General features: G+C 33.9%; 1 protein-coding gene across 3 annotated transcripts in view; it reads right to left on the reverse strand.

Moving 5' to 3' along the window:
- MBD5 (methyl-CpG binding domain protein 5) overlaps positions 1-23,437 on the reverse strand; it is a 321,328-nt gene that overhangs the window by 145,510 nt on the left and 152,381 nt on the right. For all 3 annotated transcript variants that reach the window (XM_087819864.1, XM_087819863.1, XM_087819862.1), the window contains exon 3: positions 13,528-13,670. The gene's annotated coding sequence lies outside the window, so the exon portion shown is untranslated. The remainder of the gene's footprint in view (positions 1-13,527; positions 13,671-23,437) is intronic.

The raw sequence follows: 23,437 nt of genomic DNA on the forward strand, positions 1-23,437 counted from the left end.
CTTTAAAAAGCATAGGCAGGGAAAGGTTGTAGAGTCTGCAAAAAAAAAAACCCTACTGCAGCCCTGGCTGAGTAGCTCGGTTGCTTGGAACATTGCCAGTCAGGGCACATACCTAGGTTGCGGGTTAGATCCCTGGTTGGGGCATGAATGGGAGGCAACCAAACGATATTTCTCTCTCACATCTATGTTTCTCTCTCTCTAAAAAAAAATCAATAAAACATATCCTTGGGTGAGGTTAGAGAAAAAAAAAACCTGCTGCAAAGTTTAATAAAGAAACAAACTGGATAAAAGTTAACATTTATACCAACCATGGTTTCAAAGAATAATGACAGAAATATAAAAAAGTATAGGTGGAAAGAAAATTTCTTTCTAATTATAAAAAGCTCACAACAGAAAATGAGAGAAAAACTCCAGTCAATAAAAAGTACTGTACAAGAAAGAAAATGTAACTATAGTATACTACTTGGTTTTGCAGTGAGCAATATTTACATAATATCAGTAAGGTAAACATTAATTTTTTAAAAACTATATTGGCAGGATGGGTAGACAGAGAGCTACAAGTGAGTTAAGTCATCTGTGATAATAGATTAATTCTCTCTAATTTCTATCTATAAATAATGTCTAATACTGGTAAACCTAAATATAGCAGTAAAACATATTATTTACAAATAGGTGACTAAAAACTGGGAATAGTTAAACATAATTAAAATCTAAAGCAGTTAAAAATTAAAGAATCTATCTCTCAGTAGATTCCTAGGGAGGGCACACTCAATACTATTTGATTTAAGATGTGCATATAATACATGAATTAAAAAAAAAAGGGAAAAGAGTAAATCTGTGAGAGGGCATCGCAGGCTGCATATGCACTCACTCCACTTCTCTGTGTTAGACTCCGATGAGAGGCAATGTGGGACAATGAGCACTGGATTCAGAGCCAGACAAACACGGGTTTGAATTCTGGCTCTGCAACCGACTCATTCAAATGTCTGTGGGAAAGCCAGTTAATGTTATTGGGATCATATTCTTTTATATATAATTAGGAAATAATGATTCCTATCATGTAGAGTTACTGTGAGGACTACCAATAATCTATGTGAAGCATATGGAACTTAAAAAATGCTTAATTAATAGTAGTTGCTATAATTAATCATTATCTCTTGCCACTAAAAACAATAGCTAACTATAACAAAGCTCTTAAAAATCTAAATCACCCAACAGCCAGGTGAGTGTTATCATCTGCACTTTACAGCTGAGCTAAAAGGACAAGCATACTTGTTCCCATCCTCCTATTGGTAAGAACTTAAACTCAAAACAAACTGCAAATGCTTAGTCTCTTTGAAAATAGTTCTGTCTCATTCAAACAATAAACAAAAGTGGAGAAGGGAAGGATCTACAGCCTTTTCTGGGATTTAGTAGAATGTTTTCATCAACCGAGTTCTTTCACAACAGTTAGCAATATGGTGATTAATGGCGGGAAGATAGAAGAAAAATTCCAAACAGAAAGTAGCCGTCAAGATAGTACCAGTCCAAGGCCCAAGGTTTTCTAATACTCAAAAGACAGAGAGAATTGAATTATTTTTACTTAAAGCTGCCCAGATAATAGAACTAATAGAACTCTAATAGTAGAGTTAGATTCAATTGTGATCATGTCCTTTTCTTACTTAACTTTTGCTATTCATTTGTACTTAAGCCCTCTTAATTTGGTAAAGCGAACTGGAAAATACAACTTTCCTTTAAAACGACAGAGAACAATTACATATAACTTTCAGGAATGTGGGCTAATAATGTAACTTTTCAAGCCTGATGCTGCCTGGCATTATTATGATTCATGGAGTCAAGAAAAGAACCCCCCATTCATGTGATCCCTGTTCCTTAAATCTCAAACAGTGTCTGGGACACTGTTCACCATCTGTGAACCACCTCTGGAGGGTGGGCTTGCAAATCCAGGTCTGAACAATGAACTAGGACTCCCATTAAATGTAAACTTCTTGAAGGCAGGGGGTTGGTCAGCCTTGCTTGCAGCTCTATTGCTAGTGCCTGCCACAATGCCTGGAAAACAGTTATGCTCAGTCAGTACTTGTGGAATGGCTAAATCAATAAATGAAAGAGTAAATAATAATTCCTGAGTGATTATTTGAGCTTTCATTCTGCAAAGACAAAATAACTAGGTAAAAAAATTAAATAATAAATTTATTTTATTTATAGCTCATGACATTTTCCCTTAATTAAAAAATCAAATAATATAGATTAAATAAAGAACTACTTATTTGGAGTAAAAATTCTGTACTTAATCAGATGCCCAGTCAATGTCATGGCTTAACGACTTCTGTTTCATAACAAGGTACTTTCACCCATTCTTTATTAATTAGTAAAGATAATGAGAACAATAATTGTAACATTTTTTTCTAACCTAAACTATTATAACCACCATAATACAGGCCCAACATACATTATCTCACTCACTCTTCACAACAAACCTATGACACAGATATTGTCACTATATTTGACAGATGAATAGAGTTGAAAAAAAATAATCTGCCCAAGGTCACAAAGATGGCAAAATCCAGATAAAATCAGTCTAACTCTAAAATAACTGGTTTAACTACAGATAGTTAACACACATGCAGAGACTCACACAATATCTATCTAGCCTTCTCTCTAACTCCAAGCATTAGAGAATATTCATCTTTTTTAAAAAATGTTTATTGAACACTTATTATGCTCCAGGCACTATGCTAGCTACCTTGCTTAAAAATCACTTGTAATTCTGAAATGCAATAAAAAATGGGAAAGACCAACATTTCTCTCTGAGAGCTAACTATTGAGAACCATACTGTGGAAATTCCCCTACTCAATTCATAACCATATGTGACCTATGTGCTTTTGTGCCCTACCAAGCTACACACATCTTAGAGGCAGGGTGGTACCAGATTCATGTTTTTGTATTCCCTAAAAATACCTACCATAGTGCTTTGCTCATAAAAAATTCTTAATAAACACTGTTCAAAAATTATACTCTGCATGAATTGAGTGAAATTTCCTTGGCTGAAAAAAGTGAAAATGAAGATTTAAATCTTCAAATCTTCTGTAAAATTACCTTACAATTAAAAAAATAAATGCGAGACAATTTTATTATTTTAAGTATTTTATTTTATTGGTATGTTTTAACAAAATTTTCATATTTTCATGGAAACAAATATAAAACCTATTCTGATAAATCTCATGTTCTATATAAATAGCTTTTGTTTGCTTTTTCACATATTATAAACTTACATAATGCTCTTTTGATAATATGACCTTCCCCTAAAATGCAGGTTAGTGCATATGATTACACAAGAATATAAAATTTCCATTTTAAAGGGATAAATAATAATTTTTCTATTTTCTCTCAGAGCCATTATTGTGATTACAGAAATATATGAAAACTTGATTCTTCAAAATATATATGTAATAAAAGAAACTACATCCTCACAGGAATTTTTTTATTTCCTCTTCTGAAACTGCATTTTGCTTCTTAGTCTGGATAAAAATAAAACCAATTTGAAAAGACAGATTTTAATCTCAGATGTTACTGAGCATTTTTTTTTTTCTTGGTGGATAAAAGATACGTGGCAATTCATGCTATACCATCAGAGATCAAAATCTGGCCCTAAGTTTACATGACTGATGGCTTTCTATTTGAACAGGCATAAATGTGAATAGTAACTGTAATGATGCTTACCAGACAGAGAGAGCTGATGCAACCTCAACTAGTTTCCCTTTTTATCTTTAGCATTAAATTGTTTCCACTACGGTAAAATGTTTTTGAAAACCACACACAAAATCTTAAGCATTGATTCAATATAACACAAAAGAACACACACATCCATACAATGATTCCAGCAGACAGAACAAACACTGATGTTAACTATTCACAGAAAAGCTCATTCAATAACAAGTTTCCGAAATTACATGTTTGCCTAGGGTAAAAATCATTCATTTCTGAGTTATAAGTAAACCCTGAGGAGAGACTATTTCATTACGTAGTGCTATATGTTTTATTATACTCTTTCCTGACCATATATACCAATACTACTTATTTCACTGGCATTTTCACTGAATAATCTGTCTGGTTCTAAAATTGGAAACTTGACTACTCATTCTTCTCTGATAGGAAAAAAAATGCTACAGTAGTATCTTCCATCACCAGTCAGTTGTCTGGCTCTTAAGTGCTTAAAGAAGAAAAAAAGATATCACCCAGAACCATGGCAGGGCAGCCTTCCTATTAGTAATTCTTGTTTAGCTGTTCCTCCTTTGAATCACCATCACACCATCAGTTTTTCCTCATATGGGATAATACTAGAACTGGAATCTCTGGGAAACATAATTGCAGAATTGATTTAATTAATCTGTATTTCTGTTACCTACCAGTAAGATCTTGGGTAAGTTGTTCCATATAGTTATAGTTGACCTTCCAAATTATAGAATAATTATGGTAAATAAAGGTAGCAATATTTATGAGGGGCAAGAAATTTCTAGGCCCTGTGCCACATTTTACACATAATTTCACATTTGATATTCAAAAGCAACCAACCTATTAAGGTATATATGATCATTTGCATTTTACATAAAAGGACACTAAAGTTCAGAAATTTGAAGTAACATTATAATAAATGACAGAGCCAGGAATCCAACCTAGGTCTAAGTGACTAAATTGGTCATGAAGTGACATAATATACTTGAATGGTAAATATGAAAGTTAAAAAAACAACAACTCAGGAATTAATTCTGGTAATGATGGAGTATCTTCAATCAGACTTGCTATCTCACTGATTATAAACTGGAAAATACTAATACAAACAAATAAAAACAACTATTTAAAGACACAATGGAGAGTGAACAAAAGTAATAGAAATGGAGAGAGGATTTAACCCTTCAAAGAAGAGAACATAGCTGGGCAAGATCTCCATTTACATGGCTTATCCCTTGAGGTAAAAAGTAGTGGGAATGGCTAAAACAAAGCAGAAGGCCAAACTTACTGGCTTGAGGTATCAGAGGCCATTGTGCAGGGTTGAAAGAATGGCTTATCGATAATTGAGGGTTGGGAGAGGTAGATTTCAGAAAGTAGAGCAGAAAGGGTATTAAAATACTGCATATATACTCCCACTTGGGCTGACTCCTGAACTGTGCATGCATGGGGAAGACTCCAAAGAACCCAGTGGAAAGTAAAAGACTGAAGGCTGAAACAGGATTTCTGCTGCTGCCCACTGAATGAGACAGAGTTTGGAGTTTGAATCACATCAAATTAAAGCAGCTTGGTGAACAACTCAGGCTTCCCACATAAATCCCTGAAGGGATACATTTTAGTAGCAAAGATTATATCCCAGTACTAAGAGAGTCGCCCAGGGATTAAGGGAAAAACCAAAAGATACTCATTCTTACAAAACATAAAACCAAACCCTCATTAAAGACAAGCAGCCAGTGATTTAACTGTTATAAAAAAAAGTCAGTGCTCTTTAGAGGAAGATAACAGAATCCAGTGTCTCTGAAATATATCATCTATGCAGTATATAATAAAACATTTCAAGATGTAAACAGGAAAATGTGACCCAATGTTCATAGAAAAAGCAGCCAATAGAACAGACTTTGAGATGACTCAGACAAGTACTTTAAGGCAGCTACTATAAATATTATCAAAAACAAGTAAAATATTATCATAACGAATGCACACAGAGGCTCTTAGCAGAAAAATGAAAACAATAAAACAGAATTCGATTGGTATACTTAAAATAGTTAAAATGATGTTATGTGTATACATAACTACTATAAAAAATTTTTATAAAAGGATTGAACTGAAATCAGAGAAGTGAAAAATGTAATATCAAAAGGAAAAATTCACTGGATGAACTTAACAGCATATGGGAGACGACAGGGAAACCAACCAAAGAACTTGAAGACAGGTGAATATAAATTTCTGAAGAACAGATAGTAAATATTACAAAAAAAATCCAGTCTCAGTGACTCACATACCCATGGAACAATATTGAGCAATCTATCATACACATATTTTAAGTCCCAGAAAGAAGAGAGGAAATGAGGCAAGAAAATATATTTGAAAAAGTTAATGGGAGAAATTCTCAATGTTTGGTGGAAAACATCAACCTATAGATTCAAGCTAAGCAAAAATCTAGAAGGAAATATACAAGGAAACATAATCTAGGCACATCATGTTAAATTTCTGAAGATCAAGGATAAAAAGCAAATTTTAAAGTAGCCACAGAAAAAAGACAGTTAAATTCTGTCATCAGAAAATTGGTTTCATAGAATTCATTCTAGGCATTCGACTAGTCATTCAGCTTTGTTTCACTTTTAAAATATTTTTAAATTTGCAAACACCTATTTTTCCTTTAATCAGAGCTATGAGAGTTATTTGTCATATCTATGGTGGTAAAAGTATTTGTGAGACAAAAAAAGGTTAAAAACAATTATACTGATATTGTTCTGTATATACTAGTTAATTAGATAGTTGAAAGAAGTAGAAGGTATGCAAATCAATGGAAAAACTAAGAAAAAAATTTAGAAAGGTAGCTAGTTATATAATTAGTATATGGAAATAAATGGTTTTCCTATATCTAAGCCATGCCCAATTAGAAAATAAAAACTAGAAACAAGCCTATTTAATATAAAACACACACACACAAAATAAATTAACTCAGAATAAACAAATCTAGATATCTGCAAGATATGTTAATTTGCTTTCAGGACAGATATAATCAATATGATAAAGACTCCTTTTTCTGCCTGATCTATTATTCTAATAAGATTCTAATTAAAATACCAATAGGATTTTTTTATTGAGAACTTAAAAGACAATAACAAAGTTCATCTGATAAAAAGCATGTCATTATCTAGGAATAATTTGAAAAAAAGGAGTAAGAGGGGACCAGTCCTTGTAGATATTAAAAATACTATAAAAAAAAATAAAAACATGAAAACATAAAAACATTATAAAAACATAATTAAAGAGTTTAGTTCTACAAAAGGAATAGAAAGAAATTTATATAATAGAGAATCCTGAATACACTACCTTATACATAAGTTTTTAAAATAGAAGGTGGCATTTTAAGGAAAGATAATTCAGTGAAAGTTACTAGGATACTAACAAGATTCCAGGTGATTTAAATATCAAAAATTTTAATTATTAAAAACTGGGGGTGGGGTGTGAAAAGGCAGAGTATAGAGGATTTTTAAGATAATGAAACTACTGTGTAGAATATTATAGTGGATACATGTCATTTTACATTTGTCCAAACCCATAAAATATATGACACTAACAGTGAACTCAAAATGTAAAGTGTAGACTCTAGATGGTGATGTGTCAGTGTAGGTTTATCAACTGTAACAAATGCACTCCTGTGGTGGGGATACTGATCATGGGGGAGGCTATGCACGTTTGGGGCCAGGGATTCTACGGGAAATTTTTGTACCGTCTTAATTTTGCTGTGAACCTAAAACTTCTGTAATAAAATAAAGTCTTTTAACAAAAATTAAGCCATAATGGCGGGGAAGAAAAATGGTGTTATATATTTTATCCTCTTGGACATAAATTCCAGAAACCATAACAGAAAAGACTGATCATCTGACTAACCCAAACTTAAAAATTTCAGTATGGGAAAAAGAAACTACCATAAATCAACTTGAAGGGCAAATTAAACTACAGAAAAAATATTTGAAACACAGGAAAAAAGGCACATTTTATTAGTCTACAAAGAGCTCTTACAAATCAATAATAAAGAGACAAACAGCAGAAAGGCCAATCGCAAAGAACAATGGATCTGTTGCATTTATGTAAAAAAAAAATTGGAAGTATATGCATATATGTAAGTATGTATATGTGTGTATCACTTGTATTTGGATAGAAGATTTCTGAAATTAAAAAAATTGACAAGCAAAATAGAGACAGTCTTATACATAGAGAGCAGGCAGACAGCTCTGGGGGAGGGGTGTTGGGGGATGGAGGGATTGAGCCAAAAAAAAAGAGAGAGAACTCATGGACCTGGACAACAGTGTGGTGACTGTGGAAGTAGAGGGGGGTGGGTGGGGTTGGTAGAGGGCATAGAGGGGATAAAAGGTGATGGGAAAAGTTAAGTTAAACTAAATTTAAAAACAGTTACTTGCAGTTACTTGTGGGAAGCAGAAAGAGGATAGTTTCAAATTTTACTTTTATACTTTTCTACATTATGTTTCTTATTTTAAAAACCATGAATATGTATTGCTTTCATAATTCAGAAGCAAAGCCTAACACAAACACTTTACTTCTGAAGAACCAGACCAGTAATATGCTGACAGTTTGATCCAACATATACTCATTTCTCTGGTCCCTGTTCACTCATGGACAGTATAACATGTTGAATTCTATTATAGAGTCAAAACATTTCAAAAACGGGAGTGACTTGCTAAAACCCAGTAAAACAAAAAGCAGTAAAATTCTAGAGTAAAGGAAGTAAAGTTAAATAAGGTAGCTCAATTTTACCTTAAAGCTTTTTTTTTTAATCTTTACATTGATTTAGGAATATATAGGAGAAAAGAGAAAGTAATTATTGCTGTTTTCATTTTGCTTCTTTAAAATCAAGACGACAGTCTTCTCTAGAAATTCCTTTCCCTTCACTCCCTCTGGGGCTCTGAAATCAATCAAGTCCTATCCTCTAAGGCCCATTATACTTAGCCTTTCTCTTATGGATACTGCTTCTCTATCCTCAGCAGTTTTTCTTCCAGGAAACTGGCCTCTCTCTCCAAGATTCTGGCTATTAATAAGCAATAATAGCAGCATCAGAAGTAACTTCATCAGTTGCATGCTCAGTAAAAGAGCATGCAGGCAAGGAACAATGACAGAAATTAATGTTAGGACCTGAGTCTTACCCTACAGTAGAGTAATCGGAGATACAATATATTGCATATTACATAGTTTCCAAGAAGTTTCTCCTAAAAATCCTGATCAAGATAACAGCTTTTCTAATGCAATTTCTTTCTGAACATTTAACTATATTGAATTCCTATTTCATTTATGTTAGCTCCTAAATAGTAACAGAAATAGCCAACGTGTGTATAAGTGAAATACAATTATGTCATTTAGGGTATTCTATTTTTCTTCATACCCATAAATTTTATCTTCCAGTATGGCACATAACAGTTTTCAAAATATATAGATGAATAAATAAATGCTAAGAAAGGACTGTCAATTATTTATAAACCCAGCATATTAGAGTTGGAAACGATCCAACTTTTCCAATTCATAAGCATTCTGTAAGCTAACCCTGTCCTATCTCTGGTCACCATCATAACTATCACTGTCACACTCTTAGGAAATGGTTACTCAGTCTCACTGGGAATTTTCTATTGATGTTAAATTCCCCATCTAAGAAATCAGTCTACTCTAGTTTCAGATATACCCTGGGCCTTGGAATATAGACATTTGAAGCAAAAGTATCATTTCCTAACAATTCCCCCAAGTATTTTTACCAGTAATACAGGGTATTTACTTTGTCGTTATTGATGTTCTTAATACTATAAAGTCCTTATTGCTTAATTTGCATATTTATCTCCTCAAATCCCTTGTTTTTCACTCAAAGTTTTCCTAATTAGACCAGCACATCTCTAAGTATATATTATGTTTTACTTCCAATTTCTGTGAGACATTATATAAAAGTCCACTAATACTGTATCATCTCCATTTCTCAAGAATCTGATTCTGAGGAATCAATAATGCTCAAAGTCACAGAGACTGTAATTGAAACAATTGAGATTAACTAAAGGGCCAAAGAGACAGGGCCAAGGGCCAAACAGACAGGGCCAAAATATCTGTTTTAAAAAGCTTCTCTGCTGTGCTAAAGCATAGTCAGGGTGGAAAACCACTACTCTAGTAATCTGACCCATAGTTTAGAAAACCAAATCCCAATCTCAAAATGCATAGTCAACTGTTCATTTAACCATGTACTTTATGGTTTTTTTCCTTAAGGTTTCAACATCCACTTGGAAAACTAGATAAAAATATAAACCAAAGCCTTAAGTCCTTCAATTTATTGAAAAAACATTTATTTCCACTTTTCAGCATTTCAAACTCTCTAGTTTCTATCTCTGTTTACCATCTCTAATGTCTTTAGGGCATCACACTTGTTGATATATGTAATATGGACACATGTCTGTGACCATAAAACTGCAATCCTATTATTTGAACTGTGAAATCAAGTAAACAAACAAATACAATGATAGCTATTATTCTATAATTTTTAAAAGTAGAGCTATTCAGTCAAAGGGAAAAAGTATTATCAAGAAACTGTGTTCAAGAAATGGTACTGCCAAATCATTATAAGCAAAACATGTACATCTACTCATAGATCATGTCTTGTCACAAGTAAAACAACCATTGTTCTAGGAGAAGATAATTCTATTTTTAAAATTATTTTTTCTTTCCTAACTTTAGTCTCAGTTAAAATATATAGCTAAACTTATCTGTATAGATATAGAAAAGATAGTTGGTTGAATTGTGCCCGCCCCCCATACTTCAAATCCTAACCTTTGACACCTATGAATGTGACCTTATTTGTAAATAGGGTCTTTGCAGATGTAATCCAGTTAAGATGAGTTAGGGTGGACCCTAATCCAATATGACCCTGTTCTTACAAGAAGAGAAGAGACAAAGACACACTAGGGAGAAAACTATGTGATGAGGGAGGCAGAGACTGAAGTGATGAGTCTACAAGCCAAGGACTGCCAGGAACACCAGAAGCTAAGAGAAAGGCATGGAACAGATTCTGCCATAGAGCCTTCAAAAGAGCATGGCCCTTCGGACAACTTGATTTTGGACTTCTAGACTTAAGAACTCTGGGAGAATAAATTATTGTTAATTCATACTGCCCAGTTTTTGATAATTTATTACAGCAGACCTAGGAAACTAACCGAGAGAACCAAATTGCCTGTTTACTTTTATTTTTCTAGTGGAAACATCAAATCAGTTTCTCATACTAAATAAACATCTGATCAATGTATACATAAAAGATATTTAATCCCAAGAAGAAAATTCTTCAACTCTCTCTGCTTTGCACATGGAATATTTATCAATAATAGTGGTTGATAAAAAGTTAAAATTTTAGAACAGGTAGTAAGTCCATGGACACTCAAGTAGAATTTCTTGCAAAAATTTGGACTGTATATAGTTTTCATGAAACTCAAAGGTTAACAACCATTTTTTTAAAAAACTATGTTTTTTAACCATGATTTCTGCATAAATTGCATTTTCACAAGTTTCACATAAACTTTAAACTGCTTGATGGGAAACTTCAATGAGAACAAAATTTAATAGCAGTACAACAGACACAATAATGTAAAAACAATTTAATGACTATAATGGACAAAGCCATTACTTATTTTGTAAGAGTTGAGCTTACTATAAGGAAGCCTGCTTCAATCATTTTGCAAAACGTAGGATAACTACATCACCTATTTATTGAATTATGTGCTGGGTGAGTGCTAAATATCTAAGCTTTTTACTAATGTTATCATCTATCCCATTTAATCCTTACAAGTATATTATTATTACCATCCAATTATAAAAGATGTACAAATTAAAGTGAAAAGAGAATCAATAATTTGCCCAAGGTCACACAGCTGGTGGGTCTGGCACAGGGTTAATCAGTCAGTCTTAACTGTTCTATGAATTTGTCATACCTATTAAGTCATATGCGCTGTGTTCTAATTACCTTTTTAATTACAAAAATTTTTTACAATGATAATTTATAAATAAACCTTAAAATATGAGAAATAAATGAAACAGCACTTCTGATTAGAACTATAAATATCTGTGGCATATTAATGACATGGGCAAAAATAGAATGCAATTAAAAGAGAACAAAGGGCTAGTTTTTAATGTGGAAGAAATATAAATTAGAGCCATCTGACACAAGATATGTTGCTGTGATTAAAGAATAACAAGATAAAAATAAGATGTGATATGTAGATGAGTTAGAAAAGGGAATATTAGAGAGAGAAATTTGACAATGGGTTGCTTATGGAGTAGCACTGTTTATGGGAACTACTACTACTAATTTAGCAATGGTCAATTTAAAGTACTTTTTAAATAGTTAAGTGGATTGTTTAAACTAAGAAAAGATTTAAATCATGATTAAAGTGTAATTCTGAGAAAAGGAGTTTTAGATAAGAAAGCAGAATCTTTTTTTTTAAAGATCCATCCTTACAAACAGAAAGCATAAATCATCAGCAGTTCAGAAAGGTTAGGTGTGTTTTGCCAGAAGGCAGCCAGTGGATAACTACTTATGGTTCTATAAAGCCCAGTGACTGCACAATAATGCTGTTCTTATAACTATGAGGCAAGGGCAACACAGCTGCTCTCTCTTTTCTTTGGTGATCAGGATTTGCTGTCCAAAAAGTTGCAGAATAATTTGAATGTAATTAGATGAAATTTTCCCCAACAGAAAAGCAAGAATTAATTTTGACTCTAGTTACTGAAAGAAACTCAGAAGCTCTACACTGGGCTTTTTAAACATTTATGGTCTCCTTTACTTAGAAAGCGTTCCTCTAAGTTCAACTTAAAAAGCAGACGCTTTTGCTGGATAACCTTAGGCCTCTGAGTAGAAATAGCATTAAATAAAAAGTTCTGAGCAAATCTTTAGTTTCTCTGTTGGTAAAAAAATGCTTTGAAAAATTCAATTTTAGTGCATTCAACTTAAATTTTTATGAGTTTACTTTATTTCACTTTATATTCATCTACTTAAGTCTTTTTTTTTTTTTTTTTTCCCCATGAAGGTGGAGAATGCAGATTCCTTATATTTATTTATTTATTCATTTTCTAAAACAGTCAATTTATCTCCAGGCAAACTTTCCCTTTAAAGGGTAAGGTAATTAATTTCAATTTTGAAAATGACACTGTGGTCCACAATCCTTGGTTGACTGTCCCTTCCCCCTCCCCCAGGAAAAGTAAGTAGCTTGTGCAAGTAACTAAAAATTCAATTGGATCTTTTGATGTAGATTTCTCACAAAATATAAAGCTATGAGGAATGTAAAGGGATGACTTCTCAAGAGGTTTGAAACACTTTAGAATATTTAAAAATAAGTAAGAAAAATGCATGAATTGAAACAAAAATTCATAAACGGTATGGATAATTTTAAAATAAATAGAAAATAATTCTAACTTCCTGAACTATTTAGTATTTGTAGTTCTATGTGTGTCCAAGATAGATATGAAGAGCCCTGTTTTCAAACATGGGAACTTAATTTCTGTTATTAAAATTTTTATTTTGCATTTAGGAATGTAATGTATCCCTATACCATGTAAGGGCAAAAGCAGCTTAGCGCAATGTAATTTTTGACATGCAACAATGCTCAGGGGAAAAAACAGGAGGGGAGAAATAGCTTAGCTATACTTATATAAATTACTATATTAAAGAACACTTTTAACATTTTCATTAAAACATAATTCTACTTATTTCTACATACTTAATAGAAAACTCAAAGCATCAATATTTCATTGCTTGCCTCCAAAAAATTGTTGACATCCTCTGTGGCCATCTGTCAAGGCGGTCATTCCTTTATATTTGATGGAATTAGAGAAGTATCACAATTCTTGATGAAGGAAAATATTCTGTGCTGTTGGCTTCTGGTGGTTTATGTCCTTGGTCCTGTTAAAAAGGGAATAAGGATGAATTAACCAATTTTGAACAGAGAGCCAGTTATTTTATATTTCTTTAGTTTCATATTTAAGGACATTTTGAGATTTTATGAGGTCTCATTAAAAATCATAGAATTTTAGTCTTACATACAGGACTTGCTACATTTATGACTACAGGCACAAAAGAGCTATATCAGTCAGATGATTCAATCCCCATATTTTACGATAGGAAACCGAAATCCAGAGAGGTTAAACAACTTAACCAACGTTACAACCAATTAGTGGCAGAGCCAGCGTGAGAAACCAGTTATTACTCCAAGTTCAGGGTTCTTTCCTTTAGTTGTCTACCTGGGAGGGAAACTGGGAGAAGCATTACCATGCCCAAGCTAATTTCTCAGCCCTAATGCTTAGAGAAAAATCTAGAACAAAAAACAACCAACATGATAGTTTATTATTTAGATTACTAATTCAAAGCATGGCACTTGTTCAAGGGATGTCTAAGAGATTATTTTATTAAAGTATGATCATCATTTTATTAAAAGTGACCAGTTACCATTACATTTCTGAATTTCATCCAGAGTCATAATCATTTATTTTTCCCAATCCTTAACTACAGCAACACAGCAAAAGAGTGATATTTTTATTATCTGCAGAGCAACAGATTGAAATTTTTAAAAAGAACTGGATTTTAGACACACCCTTGGTCAAAACCCTTCAAAGATATCCCATAACATTTAAGATAAAATTCAAAGGTCTTATCTTGCCTCAGATGACTGGGCCCCTGGTTACACTGACAGCCTATCTGATTGCTCTCTCCGGCTTGGTATCCCACAGCTCCAGGAGCCTTGTTCTTCTTTAGATATGCTAAGCACACTTTTGGATTAGGTCTTTGACTTTGGTCTTCCCTCAGACTAGGACACTTTTTTCTAGATAGGCACACACCTCTTCCCAATGACTGAAACACTCTTTTTTCCATTGAGAGTTCCATGCAGATTTCGGAATCTGCTCAAATGTCACCTCCCAAGGTGGTCTTCTCTTACTATTCTAGCTAAACAACTTCTCTACCGTCCAACACTCACCCCTACTGGCCCTCAATCTCTAGACCCATACCTGCTTCATGTCCATTCATAGTATTCATATTTTCTAGATGTTATACAACCCAACACAATCCCTATGGGGCCAGCTGTGTTTTGGAATTCAGTAGTATTTGAGTGATTAAAGGTAATATGATAAATGTACTCTATGTAACATGTATCACCTCCCCATTTGAGAGATCTGGGACAGTATCCTGAAATGTTAGTATCTCTACAGAAAAACATATATGCATTTTAATTGATACTTAAAAAGAATAAATAGTCTCACCATTTTATAGCTAAATGAGTTTAAGATTAGGTTTTACCATTATGAGTGGCAAAAACTTTCAGTTTCAGAGTATTTTGATTTGGAATTACAGATAAGGGATTGTGGAATATACTACATATTCATTTATTCCTTTATTGCTCATCTCACCCATATAACGCATGCTCATAAGACTAGAAATTTCTTTCTTTTTGCTGCTGTATGCGCAGTGCCCCACAGATAATAAGTACTCAATGAATATTAGAAAAATGGATAAGCAAAGGCTTCTGTAAGGATGTTGTCTGTTTTGTTTTTCTTACATTGTAAGTAAACCCTACTCTATAATAGCATAATTCTTCTCAATTGAAGGAATAGTTCAAAATATTATTTTAATAGATTCTTAAGATTATTTCTTAAGGTTCATTGAAAGAAAAAAATGATAGATAGCATTTAGAAAAGCTGTAGGAAACAACACCTGGACTGTGTGATATAGGGCGAAGAGTTCTCAATTAGAATTCTAGAGATCTCAATTTGCTTCCTTGCATTTCCTTTTTTCCTTTTAAATTCTCACCCAAGGGCATGCTTAGAGAGAGGGAAAGAAAGGGCGAGGGAGAGAGAGAAGCATTGATTTGAGAGAGAAACACTGGTTGCCTTCTGTACGTGCCCAGACCGGGAATTGAACCTGCAACCCAGGTATGTGCCCTGGCTGGGAATCGAACCAGCAACCTTTCGGTGCATGGGATGATGCTCCACTGAGTCACTCCAGCTGGGTGTGTTCCTATTTTAAATTTAACTACTTATTTATCATTTCTCCATCCATCTAGCTCTTTCTCTTTGATTTAGATATCTCACCATTCTTGGCTCAATTTATAATATCTATAAATTGAGATGATAGGACTTCATGATCTTTAGTAGTTTATGATTTTACTAACAGTCAAATAATTGAGGCAGTAACCATTCTATCCTAGAAGCTGCCTGGCCATTCTGAAAGACATATATTCTTGTTCATCTAATATACAATTAAAAAAACTTAGTTTTTAATCAAATATAAACATGTCTGTTTAGCTTCAATGAAATGACATATTTGTCAAATACGTATTTTAATGCCTAACTTTTGTGTAAGTTTCTGCATAAGAGTATGCCTAACAATATTTATTGAGCATTTACTGTGTGCCAGGCACTATTCTAAGCTCTTTACATATATTAAGCTAACAGCAACTCTATTAGATAGGTACTAATACTACCCACTGTGGTAGATGGGATCACTCCTCCCTTTCCCTACCACACATCCATGGAAGGTGTATTTACACCTTTCTGCTCTATGATTGTGTGCTTGCTTTGAATAAATGGAGTAACATCAGGTATCACACAAGCAAAGCCTTGAAATGCACTTTAGCAGTTGGGTTTCGCCCTTGCTATCCTGCCTTTTACTCTGAGAAAAAAGTGCCTTATGTAGTTGTATGTCCAAAAAAGATGAAAGACACAGAACAGAGACGTAGACCCATCCTAGATTAGACATACTCCTGCTTACCCACAGGCTGCTGATCGAGAACTAAATGCTTACTGTGGTATGCCAGTGAGATCTTAGTTTGTATTGCAGCAAAAGCTCACTTACAAACCTCCTTTTTACAGACAAAATGAAGTTCAGAGATTAACTTGTCTAAACTTTCATAATTAGGTGGTAGGGCTGTGATCTAAAGCCATCAACACTGGCTCAAGGGTCTACACTCTTAGGCCCTATGCTATATTGCCACTACATTACACTGGCTGTATTATATGATCCTAAGCTGTTTATTAATATGGCAGTGGGTGATCTGGTACATATGAAAACTCATGAATGTAAATGTAGTCTATCTAATTGTCAATGGAGCCCGGCTGGGCGTGGCTCAGAGGTTTAGCGTCGACCTAGGATCCAGGTGATCGGGGTTCGATTCTCGGTCAGGGCACATGCCCGGTTCTGGGCTTGATCCCCAGTCGGGGGCGTGCAGGAGGCAGCCGATCAATGACTCTCTCATCATTGATGTTTCTACCTCTCTCTCTCCTTCTCCTTTCCTCTCTCTGAAATCAATAAAGATATATTTTAAAAAAAGATTTAAAAAAAAAATTGTCAATGGACAAAATGTTTTGCAGCTTTGAGTGAAATGTTTTATCTTGAGACGTTAATAAATATAAATGTAAATAAGTACTGTTTTCTGGAGTGAGATTAATAAGACTAAACAACTCTTGAAGTACCTTCCCAACTCACCCTAGTCTAACCAGTGCTGAGAGCTCTACTACATGAATCTACCTCTGACCTTGACTGACCAATTCAGGCATGTGTGACCCAATCTTGATCAACCAAGTTTCTGTTAATATCTTGAAATTTGGACATATGACTGGGAACCCCCAGTAATGGGTCTACTCTGGAGAAAGCTGAAATCCCAGAGCTACCCTTGTTCCTTTCCTTCCCACTTGTCAATTCCATGAGATACTCCAGGATCTTTCCAGATGAATGCCTGCCCTTTATGAATAAGCTTGCACAAATCTGTTTTTCTTGTTGCCACCAAAAGAAAGTTAACCAAAACAGGCTTTCGGGAAAAAACATACCAGTGTTCTTTTTGTTATAATTATCAAAATTATAGGAAGGCTTTCTTAAAGAGCCCCAGTAAAGTTTGCTTTTGTTTTTTTGTCCTATCCAAGTCATTTTACAAGTTGTAGTTACGGACTGTGTGTCCTCTGATACTACTTAAAAATTCTTCCAAATTTTAAAAACCAGGGGCCATGGATCTTAAGAGTCTGGACAGAATTATATTTTAGTAGAGGTGAATATAATAGATTCCCTTTGTAATTCTATGTATTTTAAAACACTTTATGTAGAATGAACTTTCTATTTTCCTTTTGATACCACAAGACAAGTGAACATACAGGATTATTTGTGCCACTGATTCACTCAGAACTACTTATGAGACTCAAACATGTTCCCAGACATTGTTTTGGGTACTGAGGACAGAGTGAGGACAAAACAGACAAAGTCTCTGCCCTCAGTGAGTAGTGATAAGTGAGAATATATGGAATTTAATTTGAAAATTTCATGGTACTACTAGTAATGAAACTGGAACATCCATATACAGTGTGGAGATAAGAGTATATTAAATGTGTGAGCATATGGAGGTAAAAATCCTAGAGAAAGTTTATGTGCAATCTTTAACCTAGACCTAATCTTCAAGAGGGATATATCAGAATAATGAGCCCTGCCAGAAATCATGTAAATAATGAAGTGCAACCATCACCACAAAGGCCATGTTCATGTTACACTTCTTACTTCACCACTGAGTTCATATCTATTATTATAGTATGACCTCTTAATACTTCTTCCAGATGACTAGGAGAGAAAACAGAGACTTAGAGGTTTGAAGAATTTGACCACTTTGAGTAGTGGTAGAACCAGCTATAGTCTGGTTTCCAAGTTTCCCAGTTTTACTTCCATCATAACACACTATATCATCTAACAAAAGACAATTAGTTTCAGAGCAGGCGGTGCTAAAATTTCTTTTAATTTACTTCTGTGAACTACTTATGAAGTGGGAAAAAGAAGCAATATTACTAGGAACATCTTTAGTCAGCAGGCAGAAGCTCAAATCAGGAAGAACTCTGGGATGGCTTGATAGAGCTGGCTGTGAAGAAGTTTAAGAATGTATTATTAAAGCAGATTTTTTCCTACCAGTGGGGTTGGCACACTTCAGCCAGCAGAACAAATCCAGTCTGCCACCTGTTTTTGTATGGTCCCCCAAACAAGAATGGTAGTTACATTTTCAAATGGTTTAAAAAGCATAAAAAATTTTGACACCTGAAAATTATATGAAATTAAGTTTCAGTGTCCATAAATAAAGCTGAAACACAGGCATGCTCACTTGCTCATGTACTGCCTATGACTACTTTCACACGTCAACAGCAGAGCTGAATAGTTCCACAGAGACCTGCCAGGGAGCGAAGCCTAAAATATTTACTATCTGGGCTTATAAGGAAAAAGTTTGTTGATCCTTGATCTAGAGCAGCAATTTTCAACCAATGCACTGCAAGAATTTATAAAAGATGTAATATCTGACTATTTAGTCAGGGGCACTGACCTCTTTTCCTTCAGACTGTCAAATTAAAAAATGACAACAGCCAACACAACAATAGCTGTCCAGTGCGAATGAATCAAAATTATACTTTTTTTGGGTCAGATTGGCAAAAAATTTAATGTACTTTTTGGTGTGCTACAGAATTTTAGTAATTAGTTTACGTGTGCTATGAGATGAAAAGGGTGAAAATCATTGATCTGAAAGGTCACAAAGTTTTCCGAAGAGCTCATAATGTTGAAGGCAATAATGACATCTATTTAAACTAGTAATTAAAAAAAATTAATAACTGGATAGTTAAATAAATATTTCTTCCCCTGAAAGTGGAATGATCTGAGAGCACCCAAAGTATATGAGTGACTATCTTAGGGGCCTGAGAAGTCTGCCTATAAATCTCAGCCACTCAGGCAGCTTATCACTTAAATTACCTCTTTGTGTTTAAATTACCTCATGGTGTTTGTGATTATTATAGAGGTTTAAATTTCTTAACTAGCAGTCCTACATTTTGAAATTTACTGTTACATAGATTGCTGGTTAAAGACAACAAGCACAAAGAAACATTTGGCGACATATAATTAATGAGAAGCATAAAAACCCTATGAAGCCTATAAATTTGCCTTAAGACAACTGCCATCAAATCTATAAGTTGCATTTCTTTAATCAAAAGGAAACCCTAGAAGTCTCAAATACTTTAAAACTCAGTGTTAAAAAGAATATGATTATCATATCCAAAATTTTCTTGAGCAAAATGATCTCTTATTTAGAAATTAAATCCAGCTAATTTCAAAAGCATAAAATAAACAAAACTCCAAAGCATGAGATCATAAAAGCAGTTCTGAACCTACTTTTGATGCTGTAACTTACTTTTCAATATGGATTTAAATACTCACTAGGCCTCAAAGTCAAATATTAAAATTTTGTATTTATTGTTGTCAAATCAATCCCCCACCACGCACACTAATTTTAAGTTAATTAAACAGCAGGTCACTTAACTAAAAGTAAAAGAAGTTTAAATACCTTTATTATGCACAATAAATATTGATTTATATTTAAAATAAACTACGATTCAATTCTTTCCTTTTGTAATTAAACCATTCTTTCAAGGAAGATTAAAAATACCTACATCATTCTATTAACTCTCTGTGATATGGCTGCTCTGAACAAGTTAATTTGAGATTTGGAAGCCAAAGTCTATCCTTAATCAGAAAAAATTTTTTAAGATTTTATTTTACTCTTGCTTCTATTTTGACACTTTTCCCTTTATTCCTTAGGAATATGTCTAAGCCTCATATTGCAGCTTGTTGCTTAATCCCATGTTTCATCTTCTTTCGCAACATTTTAATTGTTTTGACCTTTCTCTGAATTGTAAGAAAATTTCAAATTCCTCACCCCCTCCTCTTCACTAAACTGATTTCCTGGGTGGTCAATTCTGTTTTTACTGACAGGAGTTGAGAATGTTAATTTATTTTTCTAATTTTAATTTTCTTCAGTTATTTTTAACCTTATTTATCTCCTCCTTACATTTATACTGGTGTGTGTTTTTTAATTTTATCTGTTCTCCCCTTATGGACATCTGCTTCTGTTTCAAATAGCCATGTCTTCTTGTGATCAGTTTTCTAATTATTTAATGTTTTTGCAGTTATTTCTCTGAATGTTCACTATAGAGGTCTAATTACTCTTAATTTGCAATCTTCTTTCATAAATTTTGTATTGTGATTCACTTTTTAAAAAATCCTCACCGAAGGACATGCTTACTGATTTTGGAGACAGGGAAAGGGAAAGGGAGAGGGAGGGAGCCAAGGAAGAAAAAAGAGAGAGGGAGGGAGGGGGGAGAGAGAGAGAGACTGATGTTAGAGAGAAACATCGATTGGTTGCCTCCCAGGTGTCCTCCGACCAGGAGATCAAATCCACAACCTAGGTATGTGCCCTGACAAGGAACGGAACCCCCGTCCTTTCAGTGTACAGGGTGAGGCTCCAACCGATGGAGCCACACCGGCCAGGGCTCTGATTCAATTTTTAACAATAATTTCCCGACATTTTTGTAACTCAAAAACAATGACATCCTTTTGAAAATTTTAAGTTTTAACTATTTAAAAAATGTTGAGAAATGCTACATTAAATGGGGAAAAAAAGCAATAATATTCATTCATTCATTATTTCTTCAGCAAACAGATGAGTATTTGCCAGCCACTGTAAAAAAAGCCAAAAAACTAAATGACAGTACTTGCTTTCAAGGAGTTTATAGACCAGTGGCTGGAAAAAGACAAGTATTCAGATTTTTAAAATAAACTTTAATAACTTCTTCAATGGATGTAAATGAAGCTGCTCATAGATGTAAAGAAGCTGCTCCATTATAATCTAGAACAAAAATGAACTCAGTTCCGGATGGAGAGAACAGAAAAAGGAGAATAAATGAGAGGTATTAATAAAAGAATCCATTGGGCATACTGACCAATTTGGTGAGGGAAGTAAGACAAATATTTAAAATTATTGTTAATAAGGGTGCCCTTTATTTAGAGATATAGGTGGAGGTAGGCAAGGTCTAGACATGTACCACAATTGGTTTATTTTTAAAGTCATTTGTATTTATTAAAGTAATTCATGATCATGGTAAAACTAACGGAGCATAGGAGAGTGGAAAAGTTAGAAATAAAAGCCCTATCTCTTCTCTCCACAGATAAACACCATCAATAATTTCTTGCATGTCTCATTCCATAAATTTTATACATCCCTTTTTAGAAACTCTTGAAGACAAATATATTTAGGAATCTGGAATTTTTCAGGTTTAGAAAGGTAACCCGACGCATTGACTGCACTTTAATACCAGCCAGTGGTGTCTAGGCGGCAGCTCATAATCAAATACACGAACTTTTCTGTAATGAACAGTCACACTTTGATTATAACATAGAATATAAATAATTTCATCTATTCATAAATAGCTATTATTTTTTCTCCTCAGAGGATAAGTCTTTTTTCCCTAGCTTTATTGAAATATAACTGACATATAACATTGGTAAATCTAAGGTGTATAACGTGATGATTTGATACATGTTTATATTGCAAAACGATTATTGCAGTAAGGTTAGTTAACACATTTGTCACCTCACCTAATTACAATTTGTGTGTGTGTGTGTGTGTGTTGTTAAAACATAGTATTGTTAACTGTAGGCGGCAGGTTGAATATTAGATCCCAAGAACTTACTCATTTTATAATTGGAAGTTTGTACCCTTTGACCAAAATCTCCCCATTTCCCCCACTTCCCAGCCTCTGGCAACCACCATGAGCTTGGATTTTTTTTTTTTAGACCCCACATAGAAGTGAGATCATGCAGTATATGTCTTTCTGTCTGACTTATTTTACTAAACTTTAATGCCCTTAAGGTCCACCCATGTTGTCACAAGTGATGGGATTACCTTTTTATGGCTGCATAATATCCATATATATGCAAAAATAAATGTACGCACATTATATATGATATATATGTGATATATATCATGTTCACATATAGATCACATTTTCTTTGTCCATTCATCTGTCTATGGACTTAGGTGCTTTCCATATTATGGCTATAGTGAATATTAATGTGATGAGCATGGGGGTGCAGGTATCTCTTTGAAATAGTGATTTCATTTCTTTGTGATATATACACAGAAGTGGGGTATATATGCAGATGTGGGACCATATGGTAGCCCTATTTTTAATATTTTGAGGAACCTTCATTCTGTTTTCCGTAGTGGTTGTGCCAATTTACCTTCCCGCGGACAGGGCAGAAGTGTTCTCTCTTCTTCACATCCTCACCATCACTTATCTCTTTTCTTAATAACCAGTCTCCCAGGTAGGAGTTGATACCTTGTCGTTTTGATTTCCATTTCTTTGATCAGATTGTTTTTGGCTACTGAGTTCACTGAGTTTTTCATATATTTTGGATATCAACTCCTTATCTGATGTGGATGAAATTCATGATAAAATTAAGTGGGCCCTTAATGTTTCCACATCAGTTTGGTTTTGCTGCCAAAATGCATTGAAGGAAAAAAAACTTTTGGATTTGAGAGCCTTTTTCCTTTTAGAATTGCAATTACAGACCTGTACTAACTTTACCCATGGAAACAATATATTAGCATATACATATAAAGATAAATTTTGTCTTTTTATTCATTCATATGTTTCACTATGCATGAAGCACAATCTTGTTCTCAGTCATAGTGTTGAATGACTAAAATCTTCAGAGAACACTACATATTTACTCTCACTAAATACAGGTAGCAATTTAGTACCCAGTAGTAAAAAGTCTCATCACTGGGTTGCTTCTGGATTTGTGTATATTTCTTAGAAACAGGA

Source organism: Miniopterus natalensis, chromosome 8, assembly GCF_054644295.1.
Source record: "Miniopterus natalensis isolate mMinNat1 chromosome 8, mMinNat1.hap1, whole genome shotgun sequence".
In the NCBI taxonomy this organism is placed as follows: Eukaryota; Metazoa; Chordata; class Mammalia; order Chiroptera; family Miniopteridae; genus Miniopterus; species Miniopterus natalensis.